Consider the following 12,952-nt stretch of genomic DNA (forward strand, 5'->3'; position numbering starts at 1 on the left):
TAGAACTTACAACCTGGTAAACAAGACAGATGAGTCAATAGATCCTTGTAATGCAATGTCTCAGGGAGCACTTATTTCTCAAGTAAAGATTGTTTTGGAGTCAGGAGTCCTCAGAAAATCAATGAAGGCAGGACTTGCCTTCTAAGGCAAGGACTTGAACGACTTCTAAGAAGTTGAAGAAGAGGCCCTATAAGCCAGAGACCATCTTAAAACATCAAACTATAGGTCAGGCATGATGGTTCACAACTGTAATCTCAGCACTTTAGGTATCCAAGTGGGGACACCATTTGAGCCCAAGAGTTTGAGACCTGCCTGGACATCATGGCAAGACTCCGTCTCTACAAAAATAAAAATAAATTAGCTAGTCTTGGTGGTGCCTGCCTGTGGTTCCAGCTACTTGGGAGGCTGGGGTGGGAGGATTGCTTGAGCTCTGGAGGTTGAGGCTGCAGTGAGCGATAATCACACAACTGCACTCCAGCCTAGGCAATAGAGTGAGACTCCACATCCCAGAAAAAACCATCAAACTATAATACAACAGAATTCCAGCAAATAATCTCCCTGCTCCTGGTATGGCAGAGAGCCAGACTGAAAAGAGTATGCTTGAGACACTATCTTGAAGCTTGGTCTAAGCCAGCAAATCATAGAAAAACCTCACATGGGTTTCAAATTCAGGCAAGCCTCGGTTCAGATACAGACTCTACTACTCATTAACTATGTGCAGTTAGGGAAATCTCCTAATCTTTATTTAAGTCTTAGTTTCTTCGTCTATAAAATGGGATAATAATAACAAATTGACCCAGTTCTTATGTGGATTAGGTGAAACAAATACACAAAGCACATCCTGTTGTAGAAAAGGACATTTATAAATGTCATGAAAGCAGATTTTGGACATATCAGACCTGGGTTTGAATTCCAGCTCTGCTCAGTGCCACCTTGGGAAGCTACTAGACCTCACTAAAGCTCAGTTCCCCTCTCATAAAGTAGGGAAAATAATGATCTGCCTCATGGAGTTGTTATGAGATTCATTGAATAAATATATAAAACACTTAGCACATAAAGGTGAGTCATTGCTCTGTTTTTCCTGTCTACATGGCCATGTGGCTCTTGCTATTATCTCATGTTTTTTTGCCATCTTCTGGTCTGGGATTCCTAGATGAGCTCTGACCATTTCCTTTTCTTTTCCTTTTTAATTGTGATAAAATATATATAACGCACAATTTTCCATTTTAACCCTTCTTACGTATGCACTTCAGCAACATGGCGTATATTCACAATGCTGTGCAACCATCACCACCATCCCTCTCTAGAACATTTTAATCATCCCAAACTGACACTGTGTACCTATTAAACAACACCAACACCCCTTGCCACCACTTTCCTCCTCCACTGTCCCACACCAGCAACGACCATTCTATTCTCTATTTCGACTCTTCTCAGCATCTCATACAGGTGTAATCATACAGTATTTGTTTTTTGTGGCTGCCTTTTTCACTTAGCGTAATGTCTTCAAGGTTCATGCATGTTGTAGCATGTGTCCAAATTTTGTTTGCCGACCATTTCTTTTCAAGTTCAAGTCCATTTGTTGTTCCCTCCTCCAACTCAGGCCACCCCTCTGGCAACTGGAAATATGGAGGCATAATAACACACAAGACGGTATCTGTGTGCAAACAAAACACCAACTGTCTTTTTCCTGACTACAAAAGTAATGCATATTCTTTCCTATGGAGCATTTGATGACAGTTCTAAATTCCTCTGAAGGCCACATCATCATCACACATGGCCCCTTGGATGACGAATGTGTTTCTTGCAGGGAATGGCTTTGTTAGTTTTTCTTCCTATAGGGTGGGGCAGGGCTGAAGCAACAGGCAGCTTCTAACCAATGTTTATTCCAAGCAACACCATTGCATATCCACAAATCTACACTCACTGCATCACCTATCTTTCTCTGGATCCAAAGCTGAAAACACCCTATTGCTCTTCTCCTTTGGGACATAAATATTTCCTTGATCCTATTAATTTTTTAAAATAGATATTGTTGTGGGGTTTGAAACCACTCTGTCATGCTAATGAGCTTGGGCTTGCCTGCCCACCACCTCTGCCCCAACCCTAGAGATTCATCCATCACTGTTCACTGGCTGGGTTTGGGAGGCTCACCGGCTGGGCTTTGGGAGGCTCACCCTGTACTCCTACCCCACCCTGCTCCCAGGTGCTGTTATGGAAAAGATGGTGCAGTGTTGCTTGTAATAGTGGAAAGTGGAAGCAACCTAAACATCTAACGCTAAGAAATTAGTTAAATAAATGGAAGCACACTGATACAACAGAATAGCCTGGAAGCTGTTACATTTAGGGTGAAGAGCAAAAAGGCATGGAAAGGTATTCAGAATAATCCCATTGTGTGTGTGTGAATGTGAGTATGCATGTGTGTGAACCTTCACTATGTGAAGCAGAATTACTGTGACTTTTCTTGTCTTCTTTGGCCTTGTCTGCATTTCTTTGTGTTAGATTCCCAGGGCTTCCATAACAAATTATCACAAATTTAGTGGCTTACAAAAACAGAAATTTATTTTCTCACAGTTCTGGAGGCCAGAAGTCCCAAAACAAGATATCAACATGGCCATGATCCCTCCAAAGTCTCTAGCGGGGAGCCCCTTCCTTGCCTCTTCCTTTTCTGGTGGCTGCCAGCATTCCTTGGCTTGTGTCCACATACTCCAATCTCTGCCTCCACATCATATGGCTTCTCCTCACCTTCTCTTCTTCCAAGGGTCTGTCTCTAAACTCCCTCTGCCTCACTCTTATAAAGATACATGTGACTGCGTTTAGGACCCACCCACATCATCCAGGATAAATTCTTTTTCTCAAAATCCTGAATTTAAACACATCTTACTTACTTCTGACCACATAATGTAATATTCACAGGTTCCAGGGGATTAGGACATGGACAGATCTTTTGGGGATCCATCTTTCAGCCCAATTCACCTTATAATCAACAAAAAGAAACTTCATGTTTTCCTTTTAAGGACACACTAGTTCCCACATGATTTTAGCTGGAATCCCCACTGCCTGGCTCACGATAGACACAAAGTAAATATTTGTTGAAAGAATGAATAAACTGCCCAGAGTAGGCACTGTGTTCAGGGTGAGAAATTATAAGTGGCTTCTTTCCTGTTTAATTGTTCTTTGTTATTTTTTATTAATACTGTTTTCTGATGCCAAAAAAAGATATTTTCTTCTCCCTTTAAAGCTAGGAAGCTAACACTTTCCTAGAGTCCAATATTATAGCACAGGAGGGGGTTTCAGTTTTATTGATCTGTCTCCATCCAAAGAGGGTAAATACATGAAGAATTCTCACTCTCGGTGCCCTGCTGCCGAGTTTCATTTCTGCAGCCACTTCACAACAACGTGAAGCCAGATATTGACGTTTTAAGACAGGATCTCTTGTCATTTTGCTCTTCTCCCTTCTGGCACTGGGAACATTGCTGAGCACCAGAGCCAGAGGCTGAGCATCTGAGAGTGAGATTTATTACCTAGTCTCCTACCAGAGAACCCCTTCCACGCTACATACCCCTTAATCCCATTTAAGTAAATAGCACTGAATCTCTACAGGGTCTAGTTTAGGAATGATGAATTGATGCAACTGTGCTCCGCCTGCCACACACACACATGCACACACACACGCACATTGCGAACTGGTTGTGACAATCTTTACACACAGCAACAAGAGCCTTCTAAACACAGCTCCTTGGGCATCCATGGCCATTGGTCCAATTTGACATGTGAGATAAAAGCCATTTGCTGTTCCTCATCTAGCCTTGGTGAAGAGTATCTCTTCATTATCAGCAAACAGAAATGGATTAATGCTTGTAGGGTTTTACAATCCAGATGTGGATTCAGGGAATGGGATTCATGGAATGTGCAAAAAAAAGAGACACAAGACAAGCCAGGTGGCCTGAGCTAAGGGCCAAAAATGTGATGCACTCAATGTTTTGGAGCAATTGAGATGTTGGTGGAGGCCATGAGGGCTCCAGGAAAGCTGCTGGGAAAGTTAGACTAAAGAAGACCATGGGACTGTGTGGGAATAAGACTTAGATGAGTGGAGGGGAGTGACAGGTGCACCAAAGTCTCAGAAATCACCACTAAAGTACTTATCCATGTAACCAAACACCACCTGTTCCCCAAAACCCTATCGAAATACAAAAATTAAAATAAAATAAAGTGGGCCAGGCATTGTGGCTCACACCTGTAATCCCAGCACTTTGGGAGGCTGAGGCAGGTGGATCACCTGAGGTCAGGAGTTCAAGACCATGTCTACTAAAAATACAAAAATTTAGCTGAGTGTGGTGACAGGCACCTTTATCCCAGCTACTCGCGAGGCTAAGGCAGGAGAATCACTTGAACCCAGGAGGCAGAGGTTGCAATGAGCCAAGATCGTGCCATTGCACTCCAGCCTGGGCAACAAGAGTGAAACCCCATCTCAAAATAAATAAATAATAAAATAAAATAAGACGAGTGGAGGAAAATGGAGAGAAGAATTCAGACCTCAAGGAGAGTGTGACCTAAAGCTCAGAAACAGACAGGACTGCATGGGGTGTCTTCTAGGAATAGACAGCAAATCAATTTAGCTAACACCAAGGTCATTCAGGCTCCTGCCCAAAGGTCACCTCTTCAGAGAAGCCTTCCCCAACCAGTCCAGCTAAAACAGAGACTTTGTTTTTCTTCCTGGTCATCTAGACTATGAGCTCCACCAAGACAGAGACCTTGTCTATTGCATTCCCCACAGTGCTCCCAGCACCTGGGCCATCTTCTGCTCAGAAGATACTCATTGAATGCGTGAAGGGACCAAGGACTCTTGCAGGGGCACTTGCAGGAGTTCAGGATGGAGAAATATGTGGGCTCAACTGCTACTGCCTTTGAATATCAAACTAAGGACTTTGGCCTACTGAAGAGTATTCCCATCCAGCTCCATGGGATGTACTAGGTCAAAAAGAGGAATGTCATCTTTTTTTTTTTTTTTTTTTTTTTGTATTTTTTTTTTTAGAGAGGGGGGGTCACAGTGTTAGCCAGGATGGTTTCGATCTCCTGACCTCGTGATCCGCCCGTCTCGGCCTCCCAAAGTGCTGGGATTACAGGCTTGAGCCACCGCGCCCAGCCGAGGAATGTCATCTTAAGGACATTTTGGGAACACTGGGCTAAACAAAGTTTAACAAATTTTTTTTCTGTACTTCTTTCATACACATTTACCATATCATTGTGGATATCCAAGTGTGCCCAAGTATCAATCCATAGCACCTTTTCTTTTTTTTTTTTTTTTTTTTTTTTGAGACCAAGTCTCACTCTGTCATCCAGTTTGAAGGGCTGTGACATGATCTCAGCTCACTGCAACCTCTGCTCCTGGATTTTCAAAGGATTTTAGTGCCTCAGCCTCCCAAGTAGCTGGGAATACAAGCACACACCACCATGCCAAGCTAATTTTTGTGTTTTTAGTAGAGACGGGGTTTCCTCACATTGCCAAGGCTGGTCTCGAACTCCTGGGTTCAGGCAATCCACTCCCCTCAGACTCCCAAAGTGCTGGGATTATAGGAGTGAGCCACCACACCCAGCCCCTTTTCCCTTTTTTTTTCTTTTTTTAATAAGTCAGTCTGGATTTAGTGCTTCCCTGATGACACTTTGGGAAATAGAGCTGCAGAAAATGGGAAGTTTTAAAAATGCCGGAGTGGGAGGTTTATGCATACACAGTGATATGTAAGGATTAACCTGATAGTATAGATTGGCAAAGGGGAGGGACTTGAAACAGGGAGTCCAGTTTGGGGAATATAACGGGAGTCATTCTCTCAATTAGTAAGCTGCAAACATGATGTGCCAGGTACTGTTCTAGACAATGAGGATAGTGTAAAAACCAAAACAAAGTCCACTCCACATGGACAGGGCAAAAACATGTTCTGGTTTGCCTAGGACTGTCCCAATTTCTGTTTGTTGGCCCTACATAACTATTAAATAGTGCCATATTTATTCTCAAAAGTGTTTTGGTAAAGTTAATAAACAGTCCAACTCATGGAACTTACCTTCTATAGCAGAGATCATGAAGCTAGCCCACCTGATGCCTCTGTGTAAATTAGACAGAGGGTCTTCCTCTGGGCAGATATAGCTCACAGGTGTGCAGTTGGGCAAGTAGATATGCCCCTTGTGCAAAGTGAATAAAGTGAATTCCTTTTTATGGAATGCTCAGCCTGGAAGATAGAGCTCAGTGTACACTTCTGCCTCCGTTCCCTTCTCAGGTGCAGGGATTTGCAATCCAGGTGTGGATTCAGGAATGAAACAGAAAGACACAAGGCGATAACTGACCCATCCCTATATGTAGTGAACAGCCTACATAGCAACTAGTTGATGTCCAGAAGATGATCGATAAGCAAATAAATATATAAGCAAATACAATGTCAAATAGTGGAATGTACCATGAAGAAAATGAAAGTGAAATTGGGGCACTGAGAATGATGAAGGCAGTCATCCAACGTGCGCAATTCCAAAAAGCACCCATTGCATTGTGGTCTATGGAAATGGCACCCTTGGGGTTGAACAACATGGCCACCCTGACAGGAGGTGCTATTTTAGAGAGGGTGGTAAGGAAAGACCTCTCTGTGGAGGTGGTAGATAATTTGACACTGACTTTAAGAAAAGAGGGATAAATATGAAAGAAACATCACAGTTAATGTGACACGGTGGCTGGTTTCATGCAAGGGCTTGGGGATTGAGTGTTCAAGAGAACCTCAAGCTTCATGCCTGAGAAACTAGGGAAATGAAGGCGCTGCTCAGATCTGCCCAACATACCAAGCCTGCCACAAGTGGGTGGTGCAGGGAACACGCTGACTGGTGAAACAGGCACAGTCCCTTCTCTTGGGGAGTGGACTATCTCAATGAGGATTTCCCAATGTGCGTCTGGTAGAACACTAGCTGGGTGGTATGCTAATGGGTGTTACAAGAAAGAGTTGCCTAAATAAGTTTGGAAAATGCTTGGCTAAGCAAAATTAAACAGGTTTCTTTACTGAAAGGCTTCTTAGAGCTTTTAATAAGCTGATATGCTTTGCGAACCCCAGGTTGAGAATATAGAGGTCAGCATCTCCTAACTTAGCTGTCCAAGGAAATTTTTCTTTTCAAGGCATTTCAGGACGCTCGTGTTCCCAGGGAGGGATACTGGGCTCTAGACAAATGTCAGGCGGGCCAGAATAAAAAATAGAGTCAGGAGGCCAGGTGCAGTGGCTCACGCCTATAATCCCAGCACTTTGGGAGGCTAAGGCGGGTGGATCACGAGGTCAGGAGATCAAGACCATCCTGGTTAACACGGTGAAACCCCGTCTCTACTAAAAATACAAAAAATTAGCCAGGTATGGTGGTGGGCGCCTGTAGTCCCAGCTGCTCGGGAGGCTGAGGCAGGAGAATGGCGTGAACCTGGGAGGCGGAGCTTGCAGTGAGCGGAGATCACACCACTGCACTCCAGCCTGGGTGACAGAGCGAGACTCTGTCTCAAAAAATAAGAAATAAAAAAAATAATAGAGTCAGGGAAGGGATATGGGGGAGACGCAGCCAGCAGAGAGAAGGGAGCCACCTCAGTGCCTTCTGCACAGACCCAAGGAGGGCAGGGGTTGGATCCCACAGTTTCATGGGGCAGAGGTGCCTGGTGTCTGTCCCCGCAGGCCTGGCTTCACCCAAGCTCCAGTGGTAACTTCTGAGTCAGCCCCGCTCAGGGCCAAGTTTAGCCTCTGACTGACTGGCTAAAGTGGTTGTCTGACCTCCCTGGGCCTCCACTTGCCCTTCTATAAAATGGGGATACAAATATTGCCCTCCCTCTCCCGAGTGGCACGAGGCTCTGATAATTACTATTTGGCAGGGTGCTGAGGTGCTGACAAGCCCTGTCTGACACATTTCTTTCTGGCTCCTCCAGACGCTGCACACCTTCCCTCCGCTGGAGACCACAGACCCATCAGCAGCACGCAGAGACTTCAGCCACTCACCACAGAGCAAGAGTCTCTTTCTGGCTGTCTCTCTCCGCGGTAGCTCATGTCAAAACGGAAGACTTGCCTAATCTTCTGCTGACCCCTGGGCATTGTGGAGGTGGAAGAGCCACCTGTCAGCTGCCACTCCAGGACTCTGCTGCGCCTGGGAGGCTGCTCAGGGTCAGGACACTCAGGGGTGGCATCCCCTGCCTGGAGGCAGCCATGCAGTGTCCTTCTCACTGAGGAGGAGGGGCCGATCCAGCCGGGGCCCTCGCAGGGCTGGGTGATGACAACAGTGGAGGACCCGAGTCCAGCCCAGCCTGGTGGGACGAATGAGCTGAGGTGGGTGCTGTGTGGATCTGAGTGTGCAGGGAGAGGAAAGGGCACCTGGGGGGAGAGGAAATGCTGGGGTCCAGCGGGCAAAGCTGCCCTTGCCCCAACCCATCTGCCAGGGAGGAAGAAGAGATGGCTCCCCTAGCAAGTGCCAAGGAAACTAAGGCCCTTTTCCTTACACTTAGCCTGCAAGCCAGCCCCCAATGCCCTCCTAAGGGGCGAGACCACCTCCCTAGGAAGCAGGGCCATCCTTCATAGCTACTTTGTCCTATATTTAGTCTGCATGTGAGATGCATTTTGACTTTTACCCAATTTCATCCAGATAGGGAAAGTTGGGAATCACAAAGTTGTGCACCGCACACTGGAGCTTGGGCTGGAGTCTCTTGGAGACAGCTCTGCATGTGGCTAACATATGGCCTGGCCCCGGGTAGAAGAATGGAAATAGATGTCAGGTCTCCTTGCATGATTTTGAGATGCCAGTGTGCCCACCTGCAGAATGGGACCAGAATGTGAGTTCTTTCAGTTGGCTGGAATCAGAACTCATTCCTGTGTCTTGGGCATTTTACTGTGATCCAGTCATTCATATTGATGCATACCTTGCTTGTTTGTACAGACATGCCTTCTGCTCAGCCCAAAAACATCCCCTTAGATAGTGGGCTTTTGTTTGCATCCTTGGCTAAATTCAGCTGCTGTAAAAAGCGTAAGATAGAGCTGAGACCCACGAGGACGCCGATCCAAATCTCCAGGCCCTTGGTATTGAATGCCAGTTTAAAACCAAGATTTCTTAATTCCCGAAAAATGGGAAGTGGGGTCAGGGCGGGGTGTGGCGGACAGGGGAGGGGCTAGATTAGGGGCCTGTCTAGCTGAGTTTCCAGCCCCCATGCCTTCTTTAAAAGCAGTCGCTGTCTTTAGCCCTAGCATGTTACCGAGTGGCTTGTCAATGTCAGGGTAGCCGCGCAAAGAATCTCCGGCATGTCATTAACCTCGTTCCAACATGTAATTAGCCTGAAAAGCCTCCTTGCTGCCTCCATTCAGCATTACATCATAAAGAATAAGATATTTTACTATTTGCAGCACACAGTGAAGACTTTAAAGAGTTAATTATGGCTCACTGGAGCTCGTCCCCAAGAGCCCAAGACCCAGAAATTAAACTGATTATTTTCAAGGGTCAATCTTCAAGACAGCATTCCGGGCAACCTCCTCTATGGAATCTGAGGTGACACTGGTTTGCAAGGTGACCCACCAGGATACGCAAGAGTGGGTTGGAGGAGGTTATTTGATTTTGGCCTTCCTCCTGTATTTGGCCATGTATTTTCAGAGATCGCATCATCTGTACAGGCTTGGAGAGAAAAGAAAAGCAAGGAGAGCTGGAATTCTACTTACCTTCTTGGTTCCGTGGGGTGAATCCACCTAAAGCCATTTGTAATCTCTGAGCTGGAGAGACCAGCAATGTGGCCAGAGTTCAAAGGGAGTTCAGCCGTAATCTGTATGTTACAATCTGAGCCAATCTAACCATGCAGGCTCTGAGGACATTATTATCAGTCAAGTGTAATTATAGATAAAATAGTTTTATTAATCAGCTTCCTAAGGGGACTGTGTTTATCTGATGGCTGTGTGTATAATGTTTGCATGGGAGAAGGGGGAGGGGTCTGTGCTGTGTGTGGTTGATCTGTACGATGGAGAGGACAAGGTGTCTGTGGGGAGAGAGTGGTGGATGTAGGGGAATGTCTAGGTACTAGGTGAGCTCTATACATGAGGGATGGGAGTGTGTGGTAGCACTGACAGCACGCACACATGCATGTGTGTGTCTGTTTGCCCAGGTTTATTCAGCTGGACTTGAAATTGTGCTTGTTTTATCCACTATACCTTGGATTTGTCATCACCTTTATCCCAAAAAAGAGGCTTTTCCATATCTGTACAATAATTAGCTAGAGTCTATAGAGTTCCTAGTTGCAAACTCCACCTGCAGGTGCCGTCCTTGGCGGCTGTCAGCCAAATTTTCAAATCTTATCTCCAGACCTATCATGGTTTGTCTTAAATGTCCATCACCTTCAAACTGTTTGTCAGTTGCAAAGTATCTTGAACGGGTAGGGCTCCTCCTGAATATTGTTTTGTCTGGCCTGCAGTCAACTTCACTCAACACTGGGTAGGAGACATGAACTTGCAAGGCCCAGAACTGCAGGTTTGATTTAAGCTTGATCAGGCATCAGTGGGGAGGTAGGTATCCAGTAACACTCCAAGGCTAGGCTCCCCCTCTACAGTGAAGCTGAAAGCCAAGAAACTGCCTAGAGACTGTGAAACAGGCACAGCCAGCCCGGTTGCCTCTGCCCTTCCTGGCAATCTACCTGAAGCATTAGTGCCTGGACCAGCCCTCTCCACATACAGCCTTTTTCTGCTGACTGACTGTGCAACTTGCTGCTCACCCTGGCTGGAATACTTGACCCAAATTATTCCCCACTTCAGAGGGCCTTGTGCAAAATCTGCCCTCTGGCTTTAACTTGGCCCAAAATGACAGCTGAAACCTGGAGTGGATACAGCCTGAAAACCAGAAACACCAAGTGGCTGCTTCCTTCCCATAGAGGTAGATAGCATCCATTCTCCCTTGGGCACTGCAAAAAGGTCAACTCACCAAAGCCCCACCATTAGGACTTCTGATGTCACACCTTTGGCCACTCTGCAGTGATTTGCTGTAATTCCTGGAGCTTCTTTGCTCCCAGAAGGGCACATTAGGGCCCAGGGGGGAAAAAACAGTTTAGGTAAGGAAATAAACATTTTATAAAACTACTGCTCCATTTAAGATAAAAGAGGACTGTTGGCCAAATATAGTGGCCTTCTCCTAACTCCCAGAGTTTGTAAACTTTTGATGGATTCCAAATAAACTGAAAATGAACAAATGGATGGATGAATATCTACCATGTGCCAGATACATACACCTTTATTATTTCAATTGATCTAGTGAGTAGTTAATATTATTTCCATTTTGCTAATTTAGAAATGGAGACATCACAGTAATAATCATTTACTGAGTATTTAATATATGCCAGGCACTGGGCTAAGTGCTTCATATATTACGTATATTATGTTATCTCATTTAATTGTCACCAAAACTGTATGAAGTGACTATTTTCAGAAGATGAAACCACGCCTCAAGGAGATAAGTAACTTGGCTACCAAGAGATAGAACTGAGATTTGAACCCACATCAATTAGACTCAAATCCCAGTGTTCTTTCTGTTACTGGTTTTTCTTTAACTGCCTTCTTATATGGCTTATGTTCTTTGCAAAACCATGGATATCTTTTTAAATTATTGCATCACTCAAAAATATTCAGCCAAGTTCCACATCTCACTGGTTCTTTGGAACCAGAGAGCTATCACATATTTCATGTTCCATGCAACATGAAACAGAATCCTGCCCATCTCCCTTCACACGCTGAGAAAGAATTAAAACATAGTTTCATGAACAGGGATGTCGGTAAGAGTGATGTCCAGGACATTGAAGACACCTGTCTTCACTTTAATTCCACTTGCTTCGCAATAATTTCCAAAATTTTCAATCCCAGACATTCACCTTAGGGATAGACAAGTTCTGAGGGGAGCCCACTTAGGCCTACAGGCTTGGGGTACAAGTGAGTCCACACTGACATGAACCTGTGGGTGAGTCTTGGTAGCTTCCCAATTTTGAGGCTTCTCCCTTCGGATTTGTCAGTACCAGAATCATTGGGTTTCTGTTGAGATATGATGTTCAACTCTGTAATAAAGTGACACATCAGAAAACTTCATAATAGTTTTGTAAAAGCATAATACCTACATTCTTATACTGTTCTGTGTTTGCAACAGAGACTGTTTCTCTAAGCAAGTTCCCAAACAGAATCAAACTCGGGAAATTTCAGTGTGTAATTTAGACATGTAAAGTTTTTAATGGCAAATGAAACTGTGGGAGATGGCAAAAGATTGCAAAGACATGGTTAAAACAAAAAAACAAAACAACAACAGCAACAAAAAAAAAAACAAGATTATTGCATAGTTGATGGAAGAAAAAAATCAAGCAAATATCCATAAGACACAACAGTATTGGCCGGGCACGGTGGCTCACACCTGTAATCCCAGCACTTTGGGAGGCTGAGAAGGGCAGACCACATGAGGCCAGGAATTAGAAGCCAGCCTGGGCAACATGGTGAAATCCTGTCTCTACTAAAAATACAAAAATTAGCCAGGCATGGTGGTGTGAGCCTATAATCCCAGCTATTCAGGAGGCTGAGGCATGATAATTGCTCGAACCCAGGGGGCAGAGGCTGCAGTGAGCCAAAATCACAACACTGTACTCCAGGCTGGGCGACTGAGTGAGACTCTGTCAAAAACGCAAGGAAAGGCGAGGAAAGGCAAGGAAGGAAGGGAAGGGAAGGGGAGGGAAGGGGAAAGGAAGGAAAGAAAAGAAAAAGGAAAGAGAAAGAAAGAAAAGAAAGAAAGAAAAAGAAAGAGAGAGAAAGAAAGAAAAGGAAAGAAAGAAAGAAAGAAAGAAAGAAAGAAAGAAAGAAAGAAAGAAAGAAAGAAAGAAAGAAAGAAAGAAAGAAAGAGAAGGAAGGAAGGAAGGAAGGAAGGAAGGAAGGAAGGAAGGAAGGAAGGGAGAGAAAGA

The sequence above is a fragment of the Piliocolobus tephrosceles genome, chromosome 13 (genome assembly GCF_002776525.5).
Source record: "Piliocolobus tephrosceles isolate RC106 chromosome 13, ASM277652v3, whole genome shotgun sequence".
In the NCBI taxonomy this organism is placed as follows: domain Eukaryota; kingdom Metazoa; phylum Chordata; class Mammalia; order Primates; family Cercopithecidae; genus Piliocolobus; species Piliocolobus tephrosceles.